This window comes from Diachasma alloeum, unplaced genomic scaffold (genome assembly GCF_001412515.2).
Source record: "Diachasma alloeum isolate Michigan unplaced genomic scaffold, Dall2.0 Dall_scaffold_01162, whole genome shotgun sequence".
In the NCBI taxonomy this organism is placed as follows: domain Eukaryota; kingdom Metazoa; phylum Arthropoda; class Insecta; order Hymenoptera; family Braconidae; genus Diachasma; species Diachasma alloeum.
Genome location: NW_021681272.1, coordinates 46474 through 51693, shown reverse-complemented (window position 1 = coordinate 51693; position 5220 = coordinate 46474).

Sequence of the window (5220 nt, the reverse complement as noted above, 5' to 3'; positions counted from 1 at the left end):
CTCTCTCTCTCTCTCTCTCTCTCTCTCTCTCTCTCTCTGAGAGTGTTAAGTTGTCCGTCAGTTGAGCTCCGTAAATTATTTTGAATATTTATAGATAATCAGTATCAAGTGTCTAAAATTGGGTACTAGATCAGAGTCCAAACTGTGCTATTCACTTTGCGATAATAAAACTGGTGTTTGAGTGAACAAACAATTGGAGAACTTGGTGTAAACTTTTTGGCTGTGGTCGGTGGATTGTGCCAGTGATTTAATGGCGGTTGAGAGGCTTCATGGTGACTAGACACCTTATATTTCATCACGACTACCCTCACTGCCTATAGAAAATTGGTGCATATAGGGAACTAATTAATGGTGTGATCTGTGGTATCAGTGCTATCACGGTGCAGTTCCAAGTTTTCCACCTCTGCAATTATTGTTCGACTCATTTTTCGTGTCGTGCATAAAACATTGGGATAGCTTGGTATCCTACTACGGCGGCCATCATTCTACCCTCATATCATATCAGCGCCTTGACGTCCATTCTTATCTACTACGGGTTTTTCTCTAGTCGATAATCTAAGTCACGGTGGGATCTTCAATTGATTATCCTCTTATCGACCGGATCTCACTTACAAATTGAATTCTCCTCATTACCAGCCTTGTAAACAAATAACAGCTGATATTCACGTTTTAACATGGGGGATCCGGGGGTTAGTAGCGGTGAGGACATCTCTGATCCAGATGAGCCTGAACCTTCGCCTAAAGATATTATGAGGGCCATTGAGGCACAGACCAAGTCCTTTAACAGGTTTTCTATAAGCCTCACCCAACATAAACATACTCTTGATGATCATGATGAGCGTTTAAAATCTATTGAGAATGCAAACATTCAAGTGGTGGCTGATAGTGCTAGTGCAGTGTACAAATCCAATGAGGCGACAATTTCTGTGGAGCTGGTGCGCCACAGACTCCTAAAAAACAGTGTTGACATTGCTGGCGTTCCTCTCAAGGCTGATGAAAACATCCTTGACATAATAATATCTATCTCCTCTGCCCTTGGGCTTGCCTCCAGCTCGAATGATGTGAGTTCTTCATTCAGGATGGGTCGACAGATTAAACAGAATGCCAAAGGTGAGCCTGTTTTCCCTATTATAGTAGTGGAATTTATACGTGAAGATACCAAACATGCGCTCCTCAGAGGTGCAAAGGATCTTAAAAGAACTCTTTCCACTGCTGATCTCGGGTAGGACCTGCAAGTGCACTCAAAAATCTATATCAACGAGCGTCTCACTCCCTATGTCAGGAAGATTATCCTTGAGGCTCGCAAGTGTCTCAAATGCAACAAATTCAAATATGTGTGGATATCGAATGGGGTAGTTCACGCACGTGTAAGTGATTCATCTGCTCTCCTCACCTTCAACAGCATTGAGGATATAAACATTGCACTCACTGAGCAGATTCAATTAGCGAATCTTGAGAATGTAGACTCAGCTGACAGTAATTCAAACAATAAAAACAACATGCAACCCCCCAAACCTCGTGTGCAACAGTCTCGTGGGCAGACCAGGAAAAGATCCCTTTCTGAGGACGAGGCCAACACAGCTGAGAAGATCAAGAGGACTCCACTCCACAGAAATACTAAGACTGCAACTAAGAAAGATAGATAGCAATCAGTGAATCTTCACACCAGAGGTGACGCACACAAGGACGGCTTCAGGATAGGCCATATCAACTGCCAATCACTTTCAGGTCATTTTGTTGATTTTTGTCATTTAATTCATGACTATAATTTTGACGTTATTTGTATTTCCGAATCGTTTCTGAAACCTCATATTAATGACTCTCGTGTGAAGCTTTCAAGTTTCAATATTCTTCGTAATGACAGATTGGGAAAGGATTGTGGTGGAGTAGCTGTTTATGTGCGAGAGGATCTCCGCATGAAACTGATAGATTCGTCCCCGGGGCAATAGTCGGGTAATCCTGAATATTTAATAATTGAAGTCAGTGCAGTAGGTTTTGCGCCGATCCTTATTGGTGTAGTTTATCGCCCTCCTCGGTTGAAGTACCCGTTTGATTTCTGGGATTCCATGTCGAGGCTCCTGCCTATGTATCGCGTGGCAGTTATTGCTGGTGATTTGAATATGGATCTCAACAATTTGAATTCTGATGATAGTAAGCACTTAACCAGGAATGCGGACATTCTTGATATGAGGATTGTTCATTTTGATTCCACTCATCATACTTCATCGTCTCATACCTGGATTGATCACATCCTGGTAAATAATAATTGTGATATTGAATCATCCTCACAGTGTACTTCATCCCTGTCTGGGCATGACCTCATTGAGGTAAATTTGATCATTCGTTACCCTAAGCCAACTGCAAGGACCTTTCAATACCGCGACTTTACCAATTTTAACAAAGTTGATTATCTGAAGGATCTTGCGCAGTGTGGCTGGGCCGAGTTTTATCATTCTGATTCTATAGATTTTAAAGTAGAACATTTCAATGAGGTTATCCTTAAGGTACTGGATGATCAGGCACCGTTAGTTGAGGTAACTGTCAGGAAACAAGCAGCGCCCTGGCTCACCGATGACATTCGGGATTTGATGCGTACCCGGGACCATTTTCGGTCCAAATTCAGGAGAACCGGTGACCCCGATTTCAAATCACAGTTTATTTTGCTTCGGAATCAAGTCAAACAACAGGTAGTCTCTGCTCGCGCTAGATATTATCTGGGTGTCTTTGGCTCAGTAACAGCTGATTCAAGGGTTACCTGGAGGAATTTGCGCAGCCTAGGAATTGGTAAACAAAAAGAAGGTAATCAAGAATTATCCGTGGATTTGAATGAATTGGGCAGTTACTTTGGTTCTTGGGGTAGGTCCTCGGCATTCACTGGGAGCTTGGTCGATGTTGAAGCTGGGCCTTCTGCCCCTGATGACGAGATGTATGAGCTCATTGGAGATGGTGGTGAATCTCACCAACCGACCAAGGAGAATAACAACGTTTTCAATATCTCTGAGATTACCCTTAAGGACTTGAGTGAAAATATGTTCTATTCTAAATCCAAATCTGTGGGACCGGACTCAATCTCTAGTGATCTAATTAGATTGTCCTTTCCGAGTTGCGCTCAGCATATTCTCAACATCTTTAATGTATCAATCCGTAAGGGCATGTTTCCTAAGTTGTGGAAAGATGCCCTCATCTGCCCAATTCCTAAGATTAAGGCCCCTTCTGAATGTTCTGATTACCGTCCCATAGCTCTAACTTGTTTTTTGGCGAAGTCCCTCGAGAAAATTATTTCGATACAGATGATAAAATATTTAGAATCCAATGATAAATTTGATCGTTTTCAGTCGGGTTTTCGTAAAGGTATGAGTACTCAGACTGCCTTGTTGAATGTACTGGAGGATGTTAAGTGGGCCGCGGATCGTAGATTGATTACTTTATTAGTCCTTTTTGACTTCTCTAAGGCATTCGATACGGTGGATCATAATCTTTTACTTGCCAAGTTGGAAAATATGGGTGTCTCCTGTTCGACTCTTGAATGGTTTGGGTCTTATCTCTCTGATCGTCGTCAGTGTGTCCTGGGCACCAAGGGTTCGAGATCTGATTGGACTGAAATGTCACGGGGGGTCCCGCAAGGCACTATTTTCGGGCCTCTCTTTTTTATTTGTTTTACGAGTGACATAGGGAGAGCTCTCGCTCACTCGAAATATATGTTATATGCGGATGACCTCCAGATTTACGTCCATTGTTCTCCGAGTGGGCTTGAGCATGCTGTGGGATTGATCAATGAGGATGCTGCTGCGTTGAGTGACTGGGCGGACGGTAACTCACTGATATTGAATGAAAAGAAAACTCAGTCCATTATACTAGGTTCGGTTAAATTCATCAACTCAGTAATGGAGTCAGAAATATTTAGAGTTTGTGTAAGGGGTGTATATACAGAATACTCTTCTAGTGTTAAAAATCTTGGGGTATTAATCGATTCTAAGCTCTTATGGCATGCTAAGGTTCGATCGGTCGTCAAGAAGGCCCAGGGTTCACTGCACTAACTGAAGCCCAGTTGGGATTGTCTTCCCATCAACTTGCGCAAACAATTAGTTAAATCTTTAATGTACCCTCAACTTGATTATTGTTGTCTCCTTCTAACTGGATGTTCGGACGAACACGAGCTTACCCTTAAGAAAGTAATCAATAGTGGAATAAGATTTATTTATGACCTCAGGCGTGACGAATCTATCAGTCCATATTACGTAAAACTTGGTTGGCTCATGCCTAAATACCAAAGATCTTTTTTCTTGGGTAAATTACCATTTAATATCTTAAGAAGCCAATCCCCACATTATCTTTCTGATCGACTAGTCTTAAAACGTAATATTCATCAAAAAACTCTTCGTGGTACTCCTCTTGATCTCCATGTATTGAATTGTAGAACTAACTTTGGCCGCAGCTCATTTTCGGTCTCAGCGTCATCGTTTTGGAACTTGATTCCGTTATCTATTCGTAGCATTAAATCACCTTCCGTTTTCAGCTCTAGTCTCTATGATTTTTTATTGGATTTGCAAAAACGAGAGATCTCTTCCATGTACTATAATTAGTGAATAGACTGATATGCTTGTACTGGCGCTTTCATTCATTTGTTGTATAGTTTGTGCGGTTATTTACTATCAATCTTTATTATGTTCATTGAAATAATTTTGAGAGCGAGCAATTTTAAAATTTTTAAAATTTTATAAAAAAAAAAAAAATCTTCAATCTTAAGAAACAATATAATTACCAATCTTAAATTATATTGTAGAAATATTTATATAATTAATTAATTGACCTTGGAGTTATGAATAAAAACAAATGACACATAAAATGTATACTCCCGTATTTCGTACTTCGTAACTCAAATGTAATTTCTATTAATTTAAGACCTAAATTCGTTATTTCTAGACATCTGTAATAATTTTCGATCAAATTCTCTAATCCTGGAGCAAATGTTAGTATATCTACACTGTACCTTACTCTGTTCGATAAACATTGTACCTGTTTTTGTAAACACATATAATGTACTAATGTTAACTCTGCTAATCCTATTAATCCTAGATCGATTTTGTTAATATGTAATTGGTTACTATGTAATTAACCTTGTGTTTGTCCTTAGGGGGTGTTGTCACCCCAGGACATCTAATAGAAAGCTTCTCTCTCTCTCTCTCTCTCTCTCTCTCTCCCTCTCTCTCTCTCTCTCTC